The sequence below is a fragment of the Rhinichthys klamathensis genome, unplaced genomic scaffold (genome assembly GCF_029890125.1).
Source record: "Rhinichthys klamathensis goyatoka isolate OS25496 unplaced genomic scaffold, OSU_Roscu_1.1 h1tg000562l_1, whole genome shotgun sequence".
NCBI lineage: Eukaryota > Metazoa > Chordata > Actinopteri > Cypriniformes > Leuciscidae > Rhinichthys > Rhinichthys klamathensis.
The window spans coordinates 549,178-575,071 of record NW_026607028.1 but is presented as its reverse complement, the minus strand read 5'-3'; the positions used below and the strand labels follow the sequence as shown (position 1 = coordinate 575,071).

Sequence of the window (25,894 nt, the reverse complement as noted above, 5' to 3'; positions counted from 1 at the left end):
AGCCTGAGTCGAACCAGTGACCTAAGGATTGCCAACTTGCCTCCTATCGAAGGCACTCTGGTCAGGGACAGAACCTCAACCTATCAGGTTGCTGAAGCTCCGCCGCTGGCTAAAAGTGCTACTAGCACAGACAGACGTGCTGGCTGTTTCGATAAGTGAAGCAAAGGCAACCCCAGCTTCCCATACCGGAAGTCAAACCCGGGCCGCCGCTAGACCATATGGGATCGTCCTCCCGCCTGGAGCAGGCCTTTTGGCTTTTAGTGTGTGACCGCCCCCTTTAAGAACATGGGAATGATCCGTAGGGATTGTTTACTGAATTCAATTTCATCAGGCTCACCGGAGGGAGCTCTCATTTGCCTTGCCCAGGGGGTTCAGTTTCCTCCCATTCCTGCGTTGGCATAACAGACACTGTAAACTGGTCGTAAAGCAAGGTCCTTGTGACAGTACTCATGCAATGCATTTTAAAAAAAGCTTGGTATTGTATGGTAACCGTAATCCCACTGACAAAGCAGCCTATTGTTGGACTGTCAATTTTTAATATTAATCAACCAATCCAATAATAAGAATAACAAAAACTACGGGCTAATAAAACGGAATAATAAAATGGCTATGGGCTGACAGCGAAGCAAAAGAGGCAGAGTGAGCCAGCCAGGAGTCAAACCTAGAATCTTCTGATCCGTAGTCAGACGCGTTATCCATTGCGCCACTGGCCCACCGATCAGCTGTCCTTGAGCTTACACGGGACCTGTTGGTGTTCGACTGGGCAGAGGCCTGTCATGACATCTACTCTTTCTCATGCCATTAACAGGCCTCGAGCCAACGTCAGGAAGGGGTCCGATGAGGGGCCTGCTATAAAAACCTTCGAGATGAAGGCTTCACATATTGGGGATCTCGGTTGCTTTGTTTTCATGGCAAGTTGTGGTGTTGTTAGGATATTCCTACAGAGCCTGTGACAGTTTCTCAGCGGAAGAACTGGGATCCAGGGTCAGAGACGTCTCCTCTCCTGGAGGAAAATACAAGCCATAGTGGTCTTGCTGGGAAATGTGATAGAGTCCCACAGCTGGGCTTGAGGGGAAGGGCTCAACAGACCTTCCCTGGTTGTCTAGTTGTTAGGATTTGGCGCTCTCACCGCCGCGGCCCAGGTTCGGTTCCCGGTCAGGGAACGAGCTTTTGCCCTCCAGCGGCGGACGTGATTGCAAAATGGCGGACTACGAAAACAAATGCTGATTTCCTCGCCGAGAAGCACGGCCAAATAAATGTTTGCATATGAAAAAGAACTCCTTCGAGCCGGAGTCGAACCAGCGACCTAAGGATTGCCAATTTGCCTCCTACAGTCCTCCGCTCTACCAGCTGAGCTATCGAAGGCACGCTGGTTGGGGACAGAACCTCAACCTATCAGGTTGCTGAAGCTCCGCCGCTGGCTAAAAGTGCTACTAGCACAGACAGACGTGCTGGCTGTTTCGATAAGTGAAGTAAAGGCAAACCCAGCTTCCCATACCGGGAGCCGAATCCGGGCCGCCTGGGTGAAAACTAGGAATCCTGACTGCTAGACCATATGGGATCTTCCTCCCGCCCTGAGCAGGCCTTTTGGCTTTTAGTGTGTGACCGCCCCCTTTAAGAACATGGGAATGATCCGAAGGGATTGTTTACTGAATTCAATTTCATCAGGCTCACCGGAGGGAGCTCTCATTTGCCTTGCCCAGGGGGTTCAGTTTCCTCCCATTCCTGCGTTGGCATAACAGACACTGTAAACTGGTCGTAAAGCAAGGTCCTTGTGACAGTACTCATGCAATGCATTTGAAAAGACGCATGGTATTGTATGGTAACCGTAATCCCACTGACAAAGCAGCCTATTGTTGGACTGTCAATTTTCTCCTGGAGGAAAATACAAGCCCTGGTGGTCTTGCTGGGAAATGTGGTAGAGTCCCACAGCCGGGCTTGAGGGGAAGGACTCAACAGACCTTCCCTGGTGGTCTAGTGGTTAGGATTCGGCGCTCTCACCGCCGCGGCCCGGGTTCGATTCCCGGTCAGGGAATGAGCTTTTGCCCTCCAGCGGCGGTCGTGATTGCAAAATGGCGGACAACGAAATCAAGTGCTGATGGCCTCGTCGAGAAGCACTGCCAAAGAAATGTTTGCGCGTGAAAATGAACTCCTTCGAGCCTGAGTCGAACCAGTGACCTAAGGATTGCCAACTTGCCTCCTATCGAAGGCACTCTGGTCAGGGACAGAACCTCAACCTATCAGGTTGCTGAAGCACCGCCGCTGGCTAAAAGTGCTACTAGCACAGACAGACGTGCTGGCTGTTTCGATAAGTGAAGCAAAGGCAACCCCAGCTTCCCATACCGGAAGTCAAACCCGGGCCGCCGCTAGACCATACGGGATCGTCCTCCCGCCTGGAGCAGGCCTTTTGGCTTTTAGTGTGTGACCGCCCCCTTTAAGAACATGGGAATGATCCGTAGGGATTGTTTACTGAATTCAATTTCATCAGGCTCACCGGAGGGAGCTCTCATTTGCCTTGCCCAGGGGGTTCAGTTTCCTCCCATTCCTGCGTTGGCATAACAGACACTGTAAACTGGTCGTAAAGCAAGGTCCTTGTGACAGTACTCATGCAATGCATTTGAAAAGACGCATGGTATTGTATGGTAACCGTAATCCCACTGACAAAGCAGCCTATTGTTGGACTGTCAATTTTTAATATTAATCAACCAATCCAATAATAAGAATAACAAAAACTACGGGCTAATAAAACGGAATAATAAAATGGCTATGGGCTGACAGCGAAGCAAAAGAGGCAGAGTGAGCCAGCCAGGAGTCAAACCTAGAATCTTCTGATCCGTAGTCAGACGCGTTATCCATTGCGCCACTGGCCCACCGATCAGCTGTCCTTGAGCTTACACGGGACCTGTTGGTGTTCGACTGGGCAGAGGCCTGTCATGACATCTACTCTTTCTCATGCCATTAACAGGCCTCGAGCCAACGTCAGGAAGGGGTCCGATGAGGGGCCTGCTATAAAAACCTTCGAGATGAAGGCTTCACATATTGGGGATCTCGGTTGCTTTGTTTTCATGGCAAGTTGTGGTGTTGTTAGGATATTCCTACAGAGCCTGTGACAGTTTCTCAGCGGAAGAACTGGGATCCAGGGTCAGAGACGTCTCCTCTCCTGGAGGAAAATACAAGCCATAGTGGTCTTGCTGGGAAATGTGATAGAGTCCCACAGCTGGGCTTGAGGGGAAGGGCTCAACAGACCTTCCCTGGTTGTCTAGTTGTTAGGATTTGGCGCTCTCACCGCCGCGGCCCAGGTTCGGTTCCCGGTCAGGGAACGAGCTTTTGCCCTCCAGCGGCGGACGTGATTGCAAAATGGCGGACTACGAAAACAAATGCTGATTTCCTCGCCGAGAAGCACGGCCAAATAAATGTTTGCATATGAAAAAGAACTCCTTCGAGCCGGAGTCGAACCAGCGACCTAAGGATTGCCAATTTGCCTCCTACAGTCCTCCGCTCTACCAGCTGAGCTATCGAAGGCACGCTGGTTGGGGACAGAACCTCAACCTATCAGGTTGCTGAAGCTCCGCCGCTGGCTAAAAGTGCTACTAGCACAGACAGACGTGCTGGCTGTTTCGATAAGTGAAGTAAAGGCAAACCCAGCTTCCCATACCGGGAGCCGAATCCGGGCCGCCTGGGTGAAAACTAGGAATCCTGACTGCTAGACCATATGGGATCTTCCTCCCGCCCTGAGCAGGCCTTTTGGCTTTTAGTGTGTGACCGCCCCCTTTAAGAACATGGGAATGATCCGAAGGGATTGTTTACTGAATTCAATTTCATCAGGCTCACCGGAGGGAGCTCTCATTTGCCTTGCCCAGGGGGTTCAGTTTCCTCCCATTCCTGCGTTGGCATAACAGACACTGTAAACTGGTCGTAAAGCAAGGTCCTTGTGACAGTACTCATGCAATGCATTTGAAAAGACGCATGGTATTGTATGGTAACCGTAATCCCACTGACAAAGCAGCCTATTGTTGGACTGTCAATTTTCTCCTGGAGGAAAATACAAGCCCTAGTGGTCTTGCTGGGAAATGTGGTAGAGTCCCACAGCCGGGCTTGAGGGGAAGGACTCAACAGACCTTCCCTGGTGGTCTAGTGGTTAGGATTCGGCGCTCTCACCGCCGCGGCCCGGGTTCGATTCCCGGTCAGGGAATGAGCTTTTGCCCTCCAGCGGCGGTCGTGATTGCAAAATGGCGGACAACGAAATCAAGTGCTGATGGCCTCGTCGAGAAGCACTGCCAAAGAAATGTTTGCGCGTGAAAATGAACTCCTTCGAGCCTGAGTCGAACCAGTGACCTAAGGATTGCCAACTTGCCTCCTATCGAAGGCACTCTGGTCAGGGACAGAACCTCAACCTATCAGGTTGCTGAAGCTCCGCCGCTGGCTAAAAGTGCTACTAGCACAGACAGACGTGCTGGCTGTTTCGATAAGTGAAGCAAAGGCAACCCCAGCTTCCCATACCGGAAGTCAAACCCGGGCCGCCGCTAGACCATATGGGATCGTCCTCCCGCCTGGAGCAGGCCTTTTGGCTTTTAGTGTGTGACCGCCCCCTTTAAGAACATGGGAATGATCCGTAGGGATTGTTTACTGAATTCAATTTCATCAGGCTCACCGGAGGGAGCTCTCATTTGCCTTGCCCAGGGGGTTCAGTTTCCTCCCATTCCTGCGTTGGCATAACAGACACTGTAAACTGGTCGTAAAGCAAGGTCCTTGTGACAGTACTCATGCAATGCATTTTAAAAAAAGCTTGGTATTGTATGGTAACCGTAATCCCACTGACAAAGCAGCCTATTGTTGGACTGTCAATTTTTAATATTAATCAACCAATCCAATAATAAGAATAACAAAAACTACGGGCTAATAAAACGGAATAATAAAATGGCTATGGGCTGACAGCGAAGCAAAAGAGGCAGAGTGAGCCAGCCAGGAGTCAAACCTAGAATCTTCTGATCCGTAGTCAGACGCGTTATCCATTGCGCCACTGGCCCACCGATCAGCTGTCCTTGAGCTTACACGGGACCTGTTGGTGTTCGACTGGGCAGAGGCCTGTCATGACATCTACTCTTTCTCATGCCATTAACAGGCCTCGAGCCAACGTCAGGAAGGGGTCCGATGAGGGGCCTGCTATAAAAACCTTCGAGATGAAGGCTTCACATATTGGGGATCTCGGTTGCTTTGTTTTCATGGCAAGTTGTGGTGTTGTTAGGATATTCCTACAGAGCCTGTGACAGTTTCTCAGCGGAAGAACTGGGATCCAGGGTCAGAGACGTCTCCTCTCCTGGAGGAAAATACAAGCCATAGTGGTCTTGCTGGGAAATGTGATAGAGTCCCACAGCTGGGCTTGAGGGGAAGGGCTCAACAGACCTTCCCTGGTTGTCTAGTTGTTAGGATTTGGCGCTCTCACCGCCGCGGCCCAGGTTCGGTTCCCGGTCAGGGAACGAGCTTTTGCCCTCCAGCGGCGGACGTGATTGCAAAATGGCGGACTACGAAAACAAATGCTGATTTCCTCGCCGAGAAGCACGGCCAAATAAATGTTTGCATATGAAAAAGAACTCCTTCGAGCCGGAGTCGAACCAGCGACCTAAGGATTGCCAATTTGCCTCCTACAGTCCTCCGCTCTACCAGCTGAGCTATCGAAGGCACGCTGGTTGGGGACAGAACCTCAACCTATCAGGTTGCTGAAGCTCCGCCGCTGGCTAAAAGTGCTACTAGCACAGACAGACGTGCTGGCTGTTTCGATAAGTGAAGTAAAGGCAAACCCAGCTTCCCATACCGGGAGCCGAATCCGGGCCGCCTGGGTGAAAACTAGGAATCCTGACTGCTAGACCATATGGGATCTTCCTCCCGCCCTGAGCAGGCCTTTTGGCTTTTAGTGTGTGACCGCCCCCTTTAAGAACATGGGAATGATCCGAAGGGATTGTTTACTGAATTCAATTTCATCAGGCTCACCGGAGGGAGCTCTCATTTGCCTTGCCCAGGGGGTTCAGTTTCCTCCCATTCCTGCGTTGGCATAACAGACACTGTAAACTGGTCGTAAAGCAAGGTCCTTGTGACAGTACTCATGCAATGCATTTGAAAAGACGCATGGTATTGTATGGTAACCGTAATCCCACTGACAAAGCAGCCTATTGTTGGACTGTCAATTTTCTCCTGGAGGAAAATACAAGCCCTGGTGGTCTTGCTGGGAAATGTGGTAGAGTCCCACAGCCGGGCTTGAGGGGAAGGACTCAACAGACCTTCCCTGGTGGTCTAGTGGTTAGGATTCGGCGCTCTCACCGCCGCGGCCCGGGTTCGATTCCCGGTCAGGGAATGAGCTTTTGCCCTCCAGCGGCGGTCGTGATTGCAAAATGGCGGACAACGAAATCAAGTGCTGATGGCCTCGTCGAGAAGCACTGCCAAAGAAATGTTTGCGCGTGAAAATGAACTCCTTCGAGCCGGAGTCGAACCAGTGACCTAAGGATTGCCAACTTGCCTCCTATCGAAGGCACTCTGGTCAGGGACAGAACCTCAACCTATCAGGTTGCTGAAGCTCCGCCGCTGGCTAAAAGTGCTTCTAGCACAGACAGACGTGCTGGCTGTTTTGATAAGTGAAGCAAAGGCAACCCCAGCTTCCCATACCGGAAGTCAAACCCGGGCCGCCGCTAGACCATATGGGATCGTCCTCCCGCCTGGAGCAGGCCTTTTGGCTTTTAGTGTGTGACCTCCCCCTTTAAGAACATGGGAATGATCCGTAGGGATTGTTTACTGAATTCAATTTCATCAGGCTCACCGGAGGGAGCTCTCATTTGCCTTGCCCAGGGGGTTCAGTTCCCTCCCATTCCTGCGTTGGCATAACAGACACTGTAAACTGGTCGTAAAGCAAGGTCCTTGTGACAGTACTCATGCAATGCATTTGAAAAGACGCATGGTATTGTATGGTAACCGTAATCCCACTGACAAAGCAGCCTATTGTTGGACTGTCAATTTTTAATATTAATCAACCAATCCAATAATAATAATAACAAAAACTACGGGCTAATAAAACGGAATAATAAAATGGCTATGGGCTGACAGCGAAGCAAAAGGCCTGTCATGACATCTACTCTTTCTCATGCCATTAACAGGCCTCGAGCCAACGTCAGGAAGGGGTCCGATGAGGGGCCTGCTATAAAAACCTTCGAGATGAAGGCTTCACATATTGGGGATCTCGGTTGCTTTGTTTTCATGGCAAGTTGTGGTGTTGTTAGGATATTCCTACAGAGCCTGTGACAGTTTCTCAGCGGAAGAACTGGGATCCAGGGTCAGAGACGTCTCCTCTCCTGGAGGAAAATACAAGCCATAGTGGTCTTGCTGGGAAATGTGATAGAGTCCCACAGCTGGGCTTGAGGGGAAGGGCTCAACAGACCTTCCCTGGTTGTCTAGTTGTTAGGATTTGGCGCTCTCACCGCCGCGGCCCAGGTTCGGTTCCCGGTCAGGGAACGAGCTTTTGCCCTCCAGCGGCGGACGTGATTGCAAAATGGCGGACTACGAAAACAAATGCTGATTTCCTCGCCGAGAAGCACGGCCAAATAAATGTTTGCATGTGAAAAAGAACTCCTTCGAGCCGGAGTCGAACCAGCGACCTAAGGATTGCCAATTTGCCTCCTACAGTCCTCCGCTCTACCAGCTGAGCTATCGAAGGCACGCTGGTTGGGGACAGAACCTCAACCTATCAGGTTGCTGAAGCTCCGCCGCTGGCTAAAAGTGCTACTAGCACAGACAGACGTGCTGGCTGTTTCGATAAGTGAAGCAAAGGCAACCCCAGCTTCCCATACCGGAAGTCAAACCCGGGCCGCCGCTAGACCATATGGGATCGTCCTCCCGCCTGGAGCAGGCCTTTTGGCTTTTAGTGTGTGACCGCCCCCTTTAAGAACATGGGAATGATCCGTAGGGATTGTTTACTGAATTCAATTTCATCAGGCTCACCGGAGGGAGCTCTCATTTGCCTTGCCCAGGGGGTTCAGTTTCCTCCCATTCCTGCGTTGGCATAACAGACACTGTAAACTGGTCGTAAAGCAAGGTCCTTGTGACAGTACTCATGCAATGCATTTGAAAAGACGCATGGTATTGTATGGTAACCGTAATCCCACTGACAAAGCAGCCTATTGTTGGACTGTCAATTTTTAATATTAATCAACCAATCCAATAATAATAATAACAAAAACTACGGGCTAATAAAACGGAATAATAAAATGGCTATGGGCTGACAGCGAAGCAAAAGAGGCAGAGCGAGCCAGCCAGGAGTCGAACCTAGAATCTTCTGATCCGTAGTCAGACGCTTTACGGATTAGTTTTGTTTTGGTTTTTTTCTGTTTGTTTTTTCTCTCTTTTGATAGGTTGTCAGATAAGGATCCACACCTGTCTTGAGTTTGTGGATGGATATAAGATGTCTGCCCTCTGTCTACCGGGAGGCCTGCAGTTGTGCTGAGGAGCTGGACCTTCATATTGTTTTTCTCTTAAGTGTTTGTTTATTTACTGTTGAACAACTATTTTCTTTATTACTTACCCCTAGATTTAAATAAATATATTGTTAAATATATTTTTGGACTCTGAACCCTTTCTTTTGTTACTTCCTTGAGCCGGAACGTAACAATTGGGGGCTCGTCCTCAAAGTTTTTTTTTGGTTAGAATTCGGAAGGTCCAGCTTCTATTGAAAAAAAGGTATTGTTTGTAAATTTTTCGCTAGCGCCTGTGTATGTGTAGGCGGAGCGTATTTGACTAGGCTACTATTCGATTCACCTGCGTGTGGCTTGGCGTTCTGGCGCTAGCAAACAGTGGGTGTTTGTTGGGAAATGTGCGCGAGAGTTTTCGGTGTCTTTAAATCGGTGGATTTTCTTCATCATAGGGTTCAATTGAAGAGAAAGTAAGTGGAACCCGAAATAGACCATTAGATATGGTAAGTGTATTGATTTCTCTTAATATTTCCCATTGTAAAAACGTTTGTTTCTTTTGATAGGCTAGCTTTGGCAGGATTTTGATGGGTATGTTTACTCTGGTACTCTGCTCGGTTAGCTAGGATTGCTGAAAGAAAGGTAATTTGTCAGCGAACTCTGTATTTTGTTGCACAAATATTGTATGTCTCACTGGTTTGTCCGTGAGTTTATACATCTGACGGTATTTGAGTGCTTAAAGATACTCGACTCTTGGTGGAGGCATGAAGACTAGGGTTGAGTTATTTTAGGGGAGAGGAGAGAGAGAGTAGGGGGAATAGTCACTTTTTGGTGCTTGTAAGTCAGAGTGAACGACTACGAGTTCTGCTGAATAGAATAGAGAATGGCTACTGAGTTAGACTTATTTTTTGAATCTCCTAGTGAGGAATTCTTTGACCAATTAACGAAAGAACAGTTGTTGGAGGTGGCCGCTAAGTATGATATCTGCTTAACCACCAAAGAAAAAAAGTTAAAAGAGTCTGTTGCACTAATTGTTAAAGCCACTCTAGTTAAGTTAGAGGTTTTTGATCCTGATAAGCCTGTTGGTTCTGATGAAGATGATGATAGCACTGCACAAACTTCAGTTATTGCTTCCAAGTTCTCTTTTGAGCAACAAAAAGAACTAATGCTTTTAGAGTTAGAAAAGGCGAAAATGAATCGTGAAATTGAAATTCGTAAATTGGAGGTTGAGGCTTTGCGGTTTCAGTTAATTGAGGAGGGTAAACTGGGGGACAGTGCAAGTGCTCTAACCAGATCTGTCAGAAAAGGGTTGGATGTAGCCAATAATATTAAGCTGATACCCAAATTTAGTGAAACTGATGTAGACACATTCTTTAGTTTGTTTGAGCGCTTGGCAGATGTTATGAAATGGCCAGATTCTGAACAGACTTTGATGTTACAGTGTGTGTTAACCGGTAAGGCACAAAAAGCTTACTCCTCTTTGAGTGTTCGTGATAGTCAGAATTATCATAAGGTTAAGGAGGCTGTTCTGAAGGCTTATGAGCTGGTGCCAGAAGCCTATCGGCAGAAATTTAGAAACATGCGAAAACCTGCAGAACAGACGTATTGTGAGTTTGTGAGAGACTTAAAGATCCAGTTAGATCGCTGGTGTGCTGCTTCAGGAGTAACTAGTCGGGAAAATCTTCACGAGTTGTTCCTGTTAGAACAGTTTAAAAGCACTTTGTCTGAGCATGTTTCCATCTTTCTGACTGATCGTAATGTTACATCTACGGAGGAGGCTGCCATTCTTACTGATGAGTATGTACTCACTCATAAATGTGAAGTAAAGAAAAGTAGGTTCAAGTTCAGTGAAAGTCCAACAGAGAATGTAACTGTCCGTCATGCCTGGGCTGATAATAATAAGAGTGAGAGGAATTTTAAAAGTTACGCTGATAAAAATGACCGGTGTGCTTATTGTCATTTAAAGGGACACTGGAAAAAGGATTGTTTAGCACTTAAAGGGAAACTGATGCGTGTTAAATCTGAACCCAAGCCTGCTCTTGCTGTTTCGTCTGTTCAGACAGATAATAATTCTGACTGCTGTCTTGATATTTTGCAGAATCTGGAGAAACCAGCGGTACGTTACAATGTTGGAGATGTTGGATATTCTCCCTTTATTACAGAAGGCTATGTGTCACTGCTTGAAAGTACTGAGAAGGTTCCTATTAAGGTTCTCCGAGACACGGGAGCATCAGAATCATTCATTTTGCAATCTGTTCTTCCTTTTACTCAGGAGTCCAATACAGGGAACAGTGTGCTGATTCGCGGTATTGGGTTGCAAACATTGTCTGTACCCCTGCATAACATGTTTCTCCAATCTGATTTAGTAAATGGAGCAGTTGTGATGGGAGTCCGTCCTTCACTACCAATGGAAGGAGTTTCAGTGATCTTGGGGAATAATCTGGCGGGTGACCGTGTGTGGCGTGATGTTCCACCTCCACCTGTGGTTGCTACTTGTCCTGCCCCATTGGGTGACAATGATATATCCCAGCAGTATCCAGAGGTATTTGTGTCTTGTGCACTCACGCGTGCAATGCGTAAACAGTCAGCCGATGCAAAACTAAGGGATGTGAAGGATTTGTTAACGTCTAAGAGAGTGGTGCCAGGTCTCCTTGCTTTGCCTTCTATTCCCCATCAGGTTTGGGTGTCTGCTCAGAAAGAGGATTCATCTCTGAACTCGCTGTTTGATGCTGCTTTGTCTCCTGATGTAGCAGAGAGTTCCGTTAATGGGTACTTCATTGAAAATGGGACACTATTGCGGAAGTGGACTTCTAACACAGAGGGAGGTTTGACGGAACCAATTATACAGGTAGTAGTGCCTGTTTCTTTGCGAAATTCTGTATTGGATTCTGCTCATGGCGGGGTGTCTGGACATTTGGGCGTAAATAAAACCTACCAACATTTGCTGCAGTACTTTTACTGGCCTCGTATTAAGAGTGACGTAAGGCAGTATATTAAGACTTGTTCGATCTGTCAGCTGACTGGAAAACCAAATCAAACCATAAAACCTGTGCCTTTGTATCCCATACCTGTTATGGAACAGCCTTTTCAGCATCTTCTAGTGGATTGTGTTGGGCCTTTACCACCTTCAAAGTCTGGTAGCGTTTACTTATTGACCGTGATGTGTCAGAGCACTCGGTATCCTGCGGCTTTTCCTTTGCGTTCAATCACCACACGATCAGTTGTAAAAGCCTTGTCCCAGTTCATTTCTATTTTTGGAATTCCAAAAGTTGTTCAGAGTGATCAGGGGACAAACTTTACATCTAATATGTTTCAAGAAGTTCTGCGGCAGCTTGGCATTAGGCATAACAAGTCCAGTGCATACCATGCGGAAAGTCAGGGTGCCCTAGAGCGTTTCCATCAGACGTTAAAATCTTTGTTGAGGGCATATTGCACTGAGTTAAAAGGTGATTGGGAAGAAGGGTTGCCTTGGTTGTTATTGGCCACACGTGAGGTTATCCAGGAGAGTTTGGGATTTAGTCCCAATCAGCTAGTCTTTGGACATTGTGTACGAGGACCCATGGCAGTACTGAGTAAAGCTGCGCTACCGGAGGAGCCACCACAGAGTCTGATTCAGTATATACAGGGTTTTCGTCGACGTCTAGTCCTGGCTGGGGAATTGGCAAGAGAAAAGTTGGAAAAAACTCAGGGAAAGATGAAATGCTGGTTTGATCGTAAGTCCGAGGTTCGCATGTTTAGTCCAGGAGATCAGGTGTTAGCCTTATTTTCTTTACCAGATTCTCCTTTCTGTGCAAGGTTTTTAGGACCTTACACTGTGCTTAAAAAAATGTCTGATCAAAATTATATTCTTTCTACCCCTGAGCGCAGGAAACCTACCCAGTTGTGCCATGTGAATTTATTAAAACCCTTTTACTCTCGTAATGTTGCTCCTGAAGTCGTTCCTTCCTCAGTTGCGCTAGCTAGTTTAAGTCAAAAAGGTGACGTACAACAGGATGTGAAATCACCTGATGATGTCATCTTACAACCTCGTCTAAAAAACTCTGAGACTTTGGCTAACCTAGAAGAATGGGTAAAACATTTATCTTGCAAACAACGTTTCGAGTTAAAATCTATGCTGACTGAGTTTTCTGTTCTCTTTTCAGATACTCCTTCTCGTACCCACTTGATTGAACACGATATAGATGTTGGTGATGTTAAACCTGTCCGGCAACGATTTTATCGTGTATCGTTTGACAAACGTCAGAAATTGGAGGCTGAAGTCAGTTACATGCTTGAAAACAACATAGCAAAGCCTTCCTTTTCAGATTGGGCTTCGCCTTGTTTGTTAGTGGGAAAGCCAGACGGCACTCAGCGTTTTTGCACTGACTATAGACGAGTAAATATTCTAACTAGACCTGACTCATACCCGTTGCCTAGGATGGAAGATTGTGTTGACCAAGTTGGATCAGCTACTTTTGTCAGTAAATTTGATTTGCTCAAAGGGTACTGGCAGGTGCCTTTGACCACCCGAGCACAGGATATTTCCTCTTTCATTACTCCGTTTGGACTATATTCTTACACCGTAATGAGTTTTGGTCTTAGAAATGCTCCAGCTACATTTCAGCGGCTAATGAACAGAGTGACCGCTGGTTTAGAGGGCTGTGCCGTGTACCTAGATGACATTGTTATTTATAGTGACACATGGGATCAACACCTTATCCGAATTCGTGCACTGTTTGAACGATTGTCAGATGCCAAACTAACAGTTAACCTGGCAAAGTGTGAGTTTGCCAGGGCTACTGTGACTTACCTGGGCAAGGTTGTTGGAATGGGCAAAGTGCGACCTGTACGTGCTAAAGTCATAGCGATTGACCAATTTCCTAGCCCTCAGACTAAACGTGAATTGATGAGATTTTTAGGAATGGCTGGGTATTACAGGAGTTTTTGTCCCAACTTTTCTTCTGTTGTTGCCCCGCTCACGGATTTGTTACAAGCAAAGGCTAAATTTGTGTGGACTCCAAAATGTGAAAGTGCCTTTGAGAATGTTAAACGCTTGCTCACGTCATCTCCTGTTCTGACAGCTCCTCGACTTGATAAACCATTCAAACTTCAGGTGGATGCTAGTCAGGTTGGAGCGGGAGCTGTTCTGCTGCAGGTTGATGAGAATGGTATCGATCGCCCTGTCAGCTATTTTTCACGGAAATTCAATTCATATCAGACCAACTATTCGACTATCGAGAAAGAGGCGTTAGCGTTGATCTGGTCCCTGCAGCATTTTGAGGTTTATGTGTCTTGTGGGACTATGCCCACTGTGGTGTACACCGACCATAACCCTCTTACATTTCTTCACTCTCTGCAGAATCCAAATCAGCGTCTTATTAGGTGGTCTCTTTTCTTACAGCCTTATGCTTTGGAGATTCGTCATGTGAAAGGCGTAGATAATGTCTTAGCTGACGCCTTGTCCCGTGCCCCATGTGGTGGAGAATAAGTCTTTTGACAATCATTTTCCTCTTCTCTTTTCTTTCTTTGGTTTTCAATTCCTTAATTTTGCTTTCTCCAGGCGCCGGGAGATTGCTGGTTTCGAAACCAAGAGATGCGGGGAGTTGGGAAAGTTGTAATGGTTAATGACTTGGTGTTAACTCCGGTAGGGTTGTTTTTGTTCCTCATAAACTTATGTATGCTTTGGGGTTGGAAATTGTATAAGGTAGAGTTTCTAACGAGAATCTCTCCCTTTTTAAGGGGGGAGGTGTTACGGATTAGTTTTGTTTTGGGTTTTTTCTGTTTGTTTTTTCTCTCTTTTGATAGGTTGTCAGATAAGGATCCACACCTGTCTTGAGTTTGTGGATGGATATAAGATGTCTGCCCTCTGTCTACCGGGAGGCCTGCAGTTGTGCTGAGGAGCTGGACCTTCATATTGTTTTTCTCTTAAGTGTTTGTTTATTTACTGTTGAACAACTATTTTCTTTATTACTTACCCCTAGATTTAAATAAATATATTGTTAAATATATTTTTGGACTCTGAACCCTTTCTTTTGTTACTTCCTTGAGCCGGAACGTAACAATGAGCTTACACGGGACCTGTTGGTGTTCGACTGGGCAGAGGCCTGTCATGACATCTACTCTTTCTCATGCCATTAACAGGCCTCGAGCCAACGTCAGGAAGGGGTCCGATGAGGGGCCTGCTATAAAAACCTTCGAGATGGAGGCTTCACATATTGGGGATCTCGGTTGCTTTGTTTTCATGGCAAGTTGTGGTGTTGTTAGGATATTCCTACAGAGCCTGTGACAGTTTCTCAGCGGAAGAACTGGGATCCAGGGTCAGAGACGTCTCCTCTCCTGGAGGAAAATACAAGCCATAGTGGTCTTGCTGGGAAATGTGATAGAGTCCCACAGCTGGGCTTGAGGGGAAGGGCTCAACAGACCTTCCCTGGTTGTCTAGTTGTTAGGATTTGGCGCTCTCACCGCCGCGGCCCAGGTTCGGTTCCCGGTCAGGGAACGAGCTTTTGCCCTCCAGCGGCGGACGTGATTGCAAAATGGCGGACTACGAAAACAAATGCTGATTTCCTCACCGAGAAGCACGGCCAAATAAATGTTTGCATGTGAAAAAGAACTCCTTCGAGCCGGAGTCGAACCAGCGACCTAAGGATTGCCAATTTGCCTCCTACAGTCCTCCGCTCTACCAGCTGAGCTATCGAAGGCACGCTGGTTGGGGACAGAACCTCAACCTATCAGGTTGCTGAAGCTCCGCCGCTGGCTAAAAGTGCTACTAGCACAGACAGACGTGCTGGCTGTTTCGATAAGTGAAGTAAAGGCAAACCCAGCTTCCCATACCGGGAGCCGAATCCGGGCCGCCTGGGTGAAAACTAGGAATCCTGACTGCTAGACCATATGGGATCTTCCTCCCGCCCTGAGCTGGCCTTTTGACTTTTAGTGTGTGACCGCCCCCTTTAAGAACATGGGAATGATCCGAAGGGATTGTTTACTGAATTCAATTTCATCAGGCTCACCGGAGGGAGCTCTCATTTGCCTTGCCCAGGGGGTTCAGTTTCCTCCCATTCCTGCGTTGGCATAACAGACACTGTAAACTGGTCGTAAAGCAAGGTCCTTGTGACAGTACTCATGCAATGCATTTGAAAAGACGCATGGTATTGTATGGTAACCGTAATCCCACTGACAAAGCAGCCTATTGTTGGACTGTCAATTTTCTCCTGGAGGAAAATACAAGCCCTAGTGGTCTTGCTGGGAAATGTGGTAGAGTCCCACAGCCGGGCTTGAGGGGAAGGACTCAACAGACCTTCCCTGGTGGTCTAGTGGTTAGGATTCGGCGCTCTCACCGCCGCGGCCCGGGTTCGATTCCCGGTCAGGGAATGAGCTTTTGCCCTCCAGCGGCGGTCGTGATTGCAAAATGGCGGACAACGAAATCAAGTGCTGATGGCCTCGTCGAGAAGCACTGCCAAAGAAATGTTTGCGCGTGAAAATGAACTCCTTCGAGCCTGAGTCGAAACAGTGACCTAAGGATTGCCAACTTGCCTCCTATCGAAGGCACTCTGGTCAGGGACAGAACCTCAACCTATCAGGTTGCTGAAGCTCCGCCGCTGGCTAAAAGTGCTACTAGCACAGACAGACGTGCTGGCTGTTTCGATAAGTGAAGCAAAGGCAACCCCAGCTTCCCATTCCGGAAGTCAAACCCGGGCCGCCGCTAGACCATATGGGATCGTCCTCCCGCCTGGAGCAGGCCTTTTGGCTTTTAGTGTGTGACCGCCCCCTTTAAGAACATGGGAATGATCCGCAGGGATTGTTTACTGAATTCAATTTCATCAGGCTCACCGGAGGGAGCTCTCATTTGCCTTGCCCAGGGGGTTCAGTTTCCTCCCATTCCTGCGTTGGCATAACAGACACTGTAAACTGGTCGTAAAGCAAGGTCCTTGTGACAGTACTCATGCAATGCATTTGAAAAGACGCATGGTATTGTATGGTAACCGTAATCCCACTGACAAAGCAGCCTATTGTTGGACTGTCAATTTTTAATATTAATCAACCAATCCAATAATAATAATAACAAAAACTACGGGCTAATAAAACGGAATAATAAAATGGCTATGGGCTGACAGCGAAGCAAAAGAGGCAGAGCGAGCCAGCCAGGAGTCGAACCTAGAATCTTCTGATCCGTAGTCAGACGCGTTATCCATTGCGCCACTGGCCCACCGATCAGGTGTTACGGATTAGTTTTGTTTTGGGTTTTTTCTGTTTGTTTTTTCTCTCTTTTGATAGGTTGTCAGATAAGGATCCACACCTGTCTTGAGTTTGTGGATGGATATAAGATGTCTGCCCTCTGTCTACCGGGAGGCCTGCAGTTGTGCTGAGGAGCTGGACCTTCATATTGTTTTTCTCTTAAGTGTTTGTTTATTTACTGTTGAACAACTATTTTCTTTATTACTTACCCCTAGATTTAAATAAATATATTGTTAAATATATTTTTGGACTCTGAACCCTTTCTTTTGTTACTTCCTTGAGCCGGAACGTAACAATTGGGGGCTCGTCCTCAAAGTTTTTTTTTGGTTAGAATTCGGAAGGTCCAGCTTCTATTGAAAAAAAGGTATTGTTTGTAAATTTTTCGCTAGCGCCTGTGTATGTGTAGGCGGAGCGTATTTGACTAGGCTACTATTCGATTCACCTGCGTGTGGCTTGGCGTTCTGGCGCTAGCAAACAGTGGGTGTTTGTTGGGAAATGTGCGCGAGAGTTTTCGGTGTCTTTAAATCGGTGGATTTTCTTCATCATAGGGTTCAATTGAAGAGAAAGTAAGTGGAACCCGAAATAGACCATTAGATATGGTAAGTGTATTGATTTCTCTTAATATTTCCCATTGTAAAAACGTTTGTTTCTTTTGATAGGCTAGCTTTGGCAGGATTTTGATGGGTATGTTTACTCTGGTACTCTGCTCGGTTAGCTAGGATTGCTGAAAGAAAGGTAATTTGTCAGCGAACTCTGTATTTTGTTGCACAAATAGTGAGGTTCCCCGGTAGGTTTAGCAACGCATCGCGTTGATCTTTTTTTTATTTTAGTTTGTTGTTTTTGTGCTGACGCTGAGTTGAGAGCACTGCCGCGATTGTATGTCTCACTGGTTTGTCCGTGAGTTTATACATCTGACGGTATTTGAGTGCTTAAAGATACTCGACTCTTGGTGGAGGCATGAAGACTAGGGTTGAGTTATTTTAGGGGAGAGGAGAGAGAGAGTAGGGGGAATAGTCACTTTTTGGTGCTTGTAAGTCAGAGTGAACGACTACGAGTTCTGCTGAATAGAATAGAGAATGGCTACTGAGTTAGACTTATTTTTTGAATCTCCTAGTGAGGAATTCTTTGACCAATTAACGAAAGAACAGTTGTTGGAGGTGGCCGCTAAGTATGATATCTGCTTAACCACCAAAGAAAAAAAGTTAAAAGAGTCTGTTGCACTAATTGTTAAAGCCACTCTAGTTAAGTTAGAGGTTTTTGATCCTGATAAGCCTGTTGGTTCTGATGAAGATGATGATAGCACTGCACAAACTTCAGTTATTGCTTCCAAGTTCTCTTTTGAGCAACAAAAAGAACTAATGCTTTTAGAGTTAGAAAAGGCGAAAATGAATCGTGAAATTGAAATTCGTAAATTGGAGGTTGAGGCTTTGCGGTTTCAGTTAATTGAGGAGGGTAAACTGGGGGACAGTGCAAGTGCTCTAACCAGATCTGTCAGAAAAGGGTTGGATGTAGCCAATAATATTAAGCTGATACCCAAATTTAGTGAAACTGATGTAGACACATTCTTTAGTTTGTTTGAGCGCTTGGCAGATGTTATGAAATGGCCAGATTCTGAACAGACTTTGATGTTACAGTGTGTGTTAACCGGTAAGGCACAAAAAGCTTACTCCTCTTTGAGTGTTCGTGATAGTCAGAATTATCATAAGGTTAAGGAGGCTGTTCTGAAGGCTTATGAGCTGGTGCCAGAAGCCTATCGGCAGAAATTTAGAAACATGCGAAAACCTGCAGAACAGACGTATTGTGAGTTTGTGAGAGACTTAAAGATCCAGTTAGATCGCTGGTGTGCTGCTTCAGGAGTAACTAGTCGGGAAAATCTTCACGAGTTGTTCCTGTTAGAACAGTTTAAAAGCACTTTGTCTGAGCATGTTTCCATCTTTCTGACTGATCGTAATGTTACATCTACGGAGGAGGCTGCCATTCTTACTGATGAGTATGTACTCACTCATAAATGTGAAGTAAAGAAAAGTAGGTTCAAGTTCAGTGAAAGTCCAACAGAGAATGTAACTGTCCGTCATGCCTGGGCTGATAATAATAAGAGTGAGAGGAATTTTAAAAGTTACGCTGATAAAAATGACCGGTGTGCTTATTGTCATTTAAAGGGACACTGGAAAAAGGATTGTTTAGCACTTAAAGGGAAACTGATGCGTGTTAAATCTGAACCCAAGCCTGCTCTTGCTGTTTCGTCTGTTCAGACAGATAATAATTCTGACTGCTGTCTTGATATTTTGCAGAATCTGGAGAAACCAGCGGTACGTTACAATGTTGGAGATGTTGGATATTCTCCCTTTATTACAGAAGGCTATGTGTCACTGCTTGAAAGTACTGAGAAGGTTCCTATTAAGGTTCTCCGAGACACGGGAGCATCAGAATCATTCATTTTGCAATCTGTTCTTCCTTTTACTCAGGAGTCCAATACAGGGAACAGTGTGCTGATTCGCGGTATTGGGTTGCAAACATTGTCTGTACCCCTGCATAACATGTTTCTCCAATCTGATTTAGTAAATGGAGCAGTTGTGATGGGAGTCCGTCCTTCACTACCAATGGAAGGAGTTTCAGTGATCTTGGGGAATAATCTGGCGGGTGACCGTGTGTGGCGTGATGTTCCACCTCCACCTGTGGTTGCTACTTGTCCTGCCCCATTGGGTGACAATGATATATCCCAGCAGTATCCAGAGGTATTTGTGTCTTGTGCACTCACGCGTGCAATGCGTAAACAGTCAGCCGATGCAAAACTAAGGGATGTGAAGGATTTGTTAACGTCTAAGAGAGTGGTGCCAGGTCTCCTTGCTTTGCCTTCTATTCCCCATCAGGTTTGGGTGTCTGCTCAGAAAGAGGATTCATCTCTGAACTCGCTGTTTGATGCTGCTTTGTCTCCTGATGTAGCAGAGAGTTCCGTTAATGGGTACTTCATTGAAAATGGGACACTATTGCGGAAGTGGACTTCTAACACAGAGGGAGGTTTGACGGAACCAATTATACAGGTAGTAGTGCCTGTTTCTTTGCGAAATTCTGTATTGGATTCTGCTCATGGCGGGGTGTCTGGACATTTGGGCGTAAATAAAACCTACCAACATTTGCTGCAGTACTTTTACTGGCCTCGTATTAAGAGTGACGTAAGGCAGTATATTAAGACTTGTTCGATCTGTCAGCTGACTGGAAAACCAAATCAAACCATAAAACCTGTGCCTTTGTATCCCATACCTGTTATGGAACAGCCTTTTCAGCATCTTCTAGTGGATTGTGTTGGGCCTTTACCACCTTCAAAGTCTGGTAGCGTTTACTTATTGACCGTGATGTGTCAGAGCACTCGGTATCCTGCGGCTTTTCCTTTGCGTTCAATCACCACACGATCAGTTGTAAAAGCCTTGTCCCAGTTCATTTCTATTTTTGGAATTCCAAAAGTTGTTCAGAGTGATCAGGGGACAAACTTTACATCTAATATGTTTCAAGAAGTTCTGCGGCAGCTTGGCATTAGGCATAACAAGTCCAGTGCATACCATGCGGAAAGTCAGGGTGCCCTAGAGCGTTTCCATCAGACGTTAAAATCTTTGTTGAGGGCATATTGCACTGAGTTAAAAGGTGATTGGGAAGAAGGGTTGCCTTGGTTGTTATTGGCCACACGTGAGGTTATCCAGGAGAGTTTGGGATTTAGTCCCAATCAGCTAGTCTTTGGACATTGTGTACGAGGACCCATGGCAGTACTGAGTAAAGCTGCGCTACCGGAGGAGCCACCACAGAGTCTGATTCAGTATATACAGGGTTTTCGTCGACGTCTAGTCCTGGCTGGGGAATTGGCAAGAGAAAAGTTGGAAAAAACTCAGGGAAAGATGAAATGCTGGTTTGATCGTAAGTCCGAGGTTCGCATGTTTAGTCCAGGAGATCAGGTGTTAGCCTTATTTTCTTTACCAGATTCTCCTTTCTGTGCAAGGTTTTTAGGACCTTACACTGTGCTTAAAAAAATGTCTGATCAAAATTATATTCTTTCTACCCCTGAGCGCAGGAAACCTACCCAGTTGTGCCATGTGAATTTATTAAAACCCTTTTACTCTCGTAATGTTGCTCCTGAAGTCGTTCCTTCCTCAGTTGCGCTAGCTAGTTTAAGTCAAAAAGGTGACGTACAACAGGATGTGAAATCACCTGATGATGTCATCTTACAACCTCGTCTAAAAAACTCTGAGACTTTGGCTAACCTAGAAGAATGGGTAAAACATTTATCTTGCAAACAACGTTTCGAGTTAAAATCTATGCTGACTGAGTTTTCTGTTCTCTTTTCAGATACTCCTTCTCGTACCCACTTGATTGAACACGATATAGATGTTGGTGATGTTAAACCTGTCCGGCAACGATTTTATCGTGTATCGTTTGACAAACGTCAGAAATTGGAGGCTGAAGTCAGTTACATGCTTGAAAACAACATAGCAAAGCCTTCCTTTTCAGATTGGGCTTCGCCTTGTTTGTTAGTGGGAAAGCCAGACGGCACTCAGCGTTTTTGCACTGACTATAGACGAGTAAATATTCTAACTAGACCTGACTCATACCCGTTGCCTAGGATGGAAGATTGTGTTGACCAAGTTGGATCAGCTACTTTTGTCAGTAAATTTGATTTGCTCAAAGGGTACTGGCAGGTGCCTTTGACCACCCGAGCACAGGATATTTCCTCTTTCATTACTCCGTTTGGACTATATTCTTACACCGTAATGAGTTTTGGTCTTAGAAATGCTCCAGCTACATTTCAGCGGCTAATGAACAGAGTGACCGCTGGTTTAGAGGGCTGTGCCGTGTACCTAGATGACATTGTTATTTATAGTGACACATGGGATCAACACCTTATCCGAATTCGTGCACTGTTTGAACGATTGTCAGATGCCAAACTAACAGTTAACCTGGCAAAGTGTGAGTTTGCCAGGGCTACTGTGACTTACCTGGGCAAGGTTGTTGGAATGGGCAAAGTGCGACCTGTACGTGCTAAAGTCATAGCGATTGACCAATTTCCTAGCCCTCAGACTAAACGTGAATTGATGAGATTTTTAGGAATGGCTGGGTATTACAGGAGTTTTTGTCCCAACTTTTCTTCTGTTGTTGCCCCGCTCACGGATTTGTTACAAGCAAAGGCTAAATTTGTGTGGACTCCAAAATGTGAAAGTGCCTTTGAGAATGTTAAACGCTTGCTCACGTCATCTCCTGTTCTGACAGCTCCTCGACTTGATAAACCATTCAAACTTCAGGTGGATGCTAGTCAGGTTGGAGCGGGAGCTGTTCTGCTGCAGGTTGATGAGAATGGTATCGATCGCCCTGTCAGCTATTTTTCACGGAAATTCAATTCATATCAGACCAACTATTCGACTATCGAGAAAGAGGCGTTAGCGTTGATCTGGTCCCTGCAGCATTTTGAGGTTTATGTGTCTTGTGGGACTATGCCCACTGTGGTGTACACCGACCATAACCCTCTTACATTTCTTCACTCTCTGCAGAATCCAAATCAGCGTCTTATTAGGTGGTCTCTTTTCTTACAGCCTTATGCTTTGGAGATTCGTCATGTGAAAGGCGTAGATAATGTCTTAGCTGACGCCTTGTCCCGTGCCCCATGTGGTGGAGAATAAGTCTTTTGACAATCATTTTCCTCTTCTCTTTTCTTTCTTTGGTTTTCAATTCCTTAATTTTGCTTTCTCCAGGCGCCGGGAGATTGCTGGTTTCGAAACCAAGAGATGCGGGGAGTTGGGAAAGTTGTAATGGTTAATGACTTGGTGTTAACTCCGGTAGGGTTGTTTTTGTTCCTCATAAACTTATGTATGCTTTGGGGTTGGAAATTGTATAAGGTAGAGTTTCTAACGAGAATCTCTCCCTTTTTAAGGGGGGAGGTGTTACGGATTAGTTTTGTTTTGGGTTTTTTCTGTTTGTTTTTTCTCTCTTTTGATAGGTTGTCAGATAAGGATCCACACCTGTCTTGAGTTTGTGGATGGATATAAGATGTCTGCCCTCTGTCTACCGGGAGGCCTGCAGTTGTGCTGAGGAGCTGGACCTTCATATTGTTTTTCTCTTAAGTGTTTGTTTATTTACTGTTGAACAACTATTTTCTTTATTACTTACCCCTAGATTTAAATAAATATATTGTTAAATATATTTTTGGACTCTGAACCCTTTCTTTTGTTACTTCCTTGAGCCGGAACGTAACAATGAGCTTACACGGGACCTGTTGGTGTTCGACTGGGCAGAGGCCTGTCATGACATCTACTCTTTCTCATGCCATTAACAGGCCTCGAGCCAACGTCAGGAAGGGGTCCGATGAGGGGCCTGCTATAAAAACCTTCGAGATGGAGGCTTCACATATTGGGGATCTCGGTTGCTTTGTTTTCATGGCAAGTTGTGGTGTTGTTAGGATATTCCTACAGAGCCTGTGACAGTTTCTCAGCGGAAGAACTGGGATCCAGGGTCAGAGACGTCTCCTCTCCTGGAGGAAAATACAAGCCATAGTGGTCTTGCTGGGAAATGTGATAGAGTCCCACAGCTGGGCTTGAGGGGAAGGGCTCAACAGACCTTCCCTGGTTGTCTAGTTGTTAGGATTTGGCGCTCTCACCGCCGCGGCCCAGGTTCGGTTCCCGGTCAGGGAACGAGCTTTTGCCCTCCAGCGGCGGACGTGATTGCAAAATGGCGGACTACGAAAACAAATGCTGATTTCCTCACCGAGAAGCACGGCCAAATAAATGTTTGCATGTGAAAAAGAACTCCTTCGAGCCGGAGTCGAACCAGCGACCTAAGGATTGCCAATTTGCCTCCTACAGTCCTCCGCTCTACCAGCTGAGCTATCGAAGGCACGCTGGTTGGGGACAGAACCTCAACCTATCAGGTTGCTGAAGCTCCGCCGCTGGCTAAAAGTGCTACTAGCACAGACAGACGTGCTGGCTGTTTCGATAAGTGAAGTAAAGGCAAACCCAGCTTCCCATACCGGGAGCCGAATCCGGGCCGCCTGGGTGAAAACTAGGAATCCTGACTGCTAGACCATATGGGATCTTCCTCCCGCCCTGAGCTGGCCTTTTGACTTTTAGTGTGTGACCGCCCCCTTTAAGAACATGGGAATGATCCGAAGGGATTGTTTACGGAATTCAATTTCATCAGGCTCACCGGAGGGAGCTCTCATTTGCCTTGCCCAGGGGGTTCAGTTTCCTCCCATTCCTGCGTTGGCATAACAGACACTGTAAACTGGTCGTAAAGCAAGGTCCTTGTGACAGTACTCATGCAATGCATTTGAAAAGACGCATGGTATTGTATGGTAACCGTAATCCCACTGACAAAGCAGCCTATTGTTGGACTGTCAATTTTCTCCTGGAGGAAAATACAAGCCCTAGTGGTCTTGCTGGGAAATGTGGTAGAGTCCCACAGCCGGGCTTGAGGGGAAGGACTCAACAGACCTTCCCTGGTGGTCTAGTGGTTAGGATTCGGCGCTCTCACCGCCGCGGCCCGGGTTCGATTCCCGGTCAGGGAATGAGCTTTTGCCCTCCAGCGGCGGTCGTGATTGCAAAATGGCGGACAACGAAATCAAGTGCTGATGGCCTCGTCGAGAAGCACTGCCAAAGAAATGTTTGCGCGTGAAAATGAACTCCTTCGAGCCTGAGTCGAACCAGTGACCTAAGGATTGCCAACTTGCCTCCTATCGAAGGCACTCTGGTCAGGGACAGAACCTCAACCTATCAGGTTGCTGAAGCTCCGCCGCTGGCTAAAAGTGCTACTAGCACAGACAGACGTGCTGGCTGTTTCGATAAGTGAAGCAAAGGCAACCCCAGCTTCCCATACCGGAAGTCAAACCCGGGCCGCCGCTAGACCATATGGGATCGTCCTCCCGCCTGGAGCAGGCCTTTTGGCTTTTAGTGTGTGACCGCCCCCTTTAAGAACATGGGAATGATCCGTAGGGATTGTTTACTGAATTCAATTTCATCAGGCTCACCGGAGGGAGCTCTCATTTGCCTTGCCCAGGGGGTTCAGTTTCCTCCCATTCCTGCGTTGGCATAACAGACACTGTAAACTGGTCGTAAAGCAAGGTCCTTGTGACAGTACTCATGCAATGCATTTTAAAAAAAGCTTGGTATTGTATGGTAACCGTAATCCCACTGACAAAGCAGCCTATTGTTGGACTGTCAATTTTTAATATTAATCAACCAATCCAATAATAAGAATAACAAAAACTACGGGCTAATAAAACGGAATAATAAAATGGCTATGGGCTGACAGCGAAGCAAAAGAGGCAGAGTGAGCCAGCCAGGAGTCAAACCTAGAATCTTCTGATCCGTAGTCAGACGCGTTATCCATTGCGCCACTGGCCCACCGATCAGCTGTCCTTGAGCTTACACGGGACCTGTTGGTGTTCGACTGGGCAGAGGCCTGTCATGACATCTACTCTTTCTCATGCCATTAACAGGCCTCGAGCCAACGTCAGGAAGGGGTCCGATGAGGGGCCTGCTATAAAAACCTTCGAGATGAAGGCTTCACATATTGGGGATCTCGGTTGCTTTGTTTTCATGGCAAGTTGTGGTGTTGTTAGGATATTCCTACAGAGCCTGTGACAGTTTCTCAGCGGAAGAACTGGGATCCAGGGTCAGATACGTCTCCTCTCCTGGAGGAAAATACAAGCCATAGTGGTCTTGCTGGGAAATGTGATAGAGTCCCACAGCTGGGCTTGAGGGGAAGGGCTCAACAGACCTTCCCTGGTTGTCTAGTTGTTAGGATTTGGCGCTCTCACCGCCGCGGCCCAGGTTCGGTTCCCGGTCAGGGAACGAGCTTTTGCCCTCCAGCGGCGGACGTGATTGCAAAATGGCGGACTACGAAAACAAATGCTGATTTCCTCGCCGAGAAGCACGGCCAAATAAATGTTTGCATATGAAAAAGAACTCCTTCGAGCCGGAGTCGAACCAGCGACCTAAGGATTGCCAATTTGCCTCCTACAGTCCTCCGCTCTACCAGCTGAGCTATCGAAGGCACGCTGGTTGGGGACAGAACCTCAACCTATCAGGTTGCTGAAGCTCCGCCGCTGGCTAAAAGTGCTACTAGCACAGACAGACGTGCTGGCTGTTTCGATAAGTGAAGTAAAGGCAAACCCAGCTTCCCATACCGGGAGCCGAATCCGGGCCGCCTGGGTGAAAACTAGGAATCCTGACTGCTAGACCATATGGGATCTTCCTCCCGCC

General features: G+C 46.7%; 13 non-coding genes across 13 annotated transcripts; 5 read left to right on the top strand and 8 right to left on the bottom strand.

Moving 5' to 3' along the window:
- Positions 1-1,278: 1,278 nt before the first annotated feature.
- Positions 1,279-1,365, bottom strand: trnay-gua (transfer RNA tyrosine (anticodon GUA)). Its single transcript is given in 2 exon segments — positions 1,279-1,314; positions 1,329-1,365. It is a non-coding gene; the product is annotated as a tRNA-Tyr (tRNA).
- Positions 1,366-1,963: 598 nt separating this feature from the next.
- Positions 1,964-2,035, top strand: trnae-cuc (transfer RNA glutamic acid (anticodon CUC)). Its single transcript has one exon. It is a non-coding gene; the product is annotated as a tRNA-Glu (tRNA).
- Positions 2,036-3,435: 1,400 nt separating this feature from the next.
- On the bottom strand, positions 3,436-3,522 carry trnay-gua (transfer RNA tyrosine (anticodon GUA)). The gene is given in 2 exon segments: positions 3,436-3,471; positions 3,486-3,522. It is a non-coding gene; the product is annotated as a tRNA-Tyr (tRNA).
- A 598-nt stretch (positions 3,523-4,120) lies between these two features.
- Positions 4,121-4,192, top strand: trnae-cuc (transfer RNA glutamic acid (anticodon CUC)). The gene has a single exon. It is a non-coding gene; the product is annotated as a tRNA-Glu (tRNA).
- Positions 4,193-5,592: 1,400 nt separating this feature from the next.
- On the bottom strand, positions 5,593-5,679 carry trnay-gua (transfer RNA tyrosine (anticodon GUA)). The gene is given in 2 exon segments: positions 5,593-5,628; positions 5,643-5,679. It is a non-coding gene; the product is annotated as a tRNA-Tyr (tRNA).
- A 598-nt stretch (positions 5,680-6,277) lies between these two features.
- On the top strand, positions 6,278-6,349 carry trnae-cuc (transfer RNA glutamic acid (anticodon CUC)). The gene has a single exon. It is a non-coding gene; the product is annotated as a tRNA-Glu (tRNA).
- Positions 6,350-7,612: 1,263 nt separating this feature from the next.
- trnay-gua (transfer RNA tyrosine (anticodon GUA)) lies at positions 7,613-7,699 on the bottom strand. Its single transcript is given in 2 exon segments — positions 7,613-7,648; positions 7,663-7,699. It is a non-coding gene; the product is annotated as a tRNA-Tyr (tRNA).
- A 7,338-nt stretch (positions 7,700-15,037) lies between these two features.
- On the bottom strand, positions 15,038-15,124 carry trnay-gua (transfer RNA tyrosine (anticodon GUA)). The gene is given in 2 exon segments: positions 15,038-15,073; positions 15,088-15,124. It is a non-coding gene; the product is annotated as a tRNA-Tyr (tRNA).
- Positions 15,125-15,722: 598 nt separating this feature from the next.
- On the top strand, positions 15,723-15,794 carry trnae-cuc (transfer RNA glutamic acid (anticodon CUC)). The gene has a single exon. It is a non-coding gene; the product is annotated as a tRNA-Glu (tRNA).
- A 762-nt stretch (positions 15,795-16,556) lies between these two features.
- On the bottom strand, positions 16,557-16,629 carry trnar-acg (transfer RNA arginine (anticodon ACG)). The gene has a single exon. It is a non-coding gene; the product is annotated as a tRNA-Arg (tRNA).
- A 6,812-nt stretch (positions 16,630-23,441) lies between these two features.
- Positions 23,442-23,528, bottom strand: trnay-gua (transfer RNA tyrosine (anticodon GUA)). The gene is given in 2 exon segments: positions 23,442-23,477; positions 23,492-23,528. It is a non-coding gene; the product is annotated as a tRNA-Tyr (tRNA).
- A 598-nt stretch (positions 23,529-24,126) lies between these two features.
- On the top strand, positions 24,127-24,198 carry trnae-cuc (transfer RNA glutamic acid (anticodon CUC)). The gene has a single exon. It is a non-coding gene; the product is annotated as a tRNA-Glu (tRNA).
- A 1,400-nt stretch (positions 24,199-25,598) lies between these two features.
- On the bottom strand, positions 25,599-25,685 carry trnay-gua (transfer RNA tyrosine (anticodon GUA)). The gene is given in 2 exon segments: positions 25,599-25,634; positions 25,649-25,685. It is a non-coding gene; the product is annotated as a tRNA-Tyr (tRNA).
- Positions 25,686-25,894: the final 209 nt, after the last annotated feature.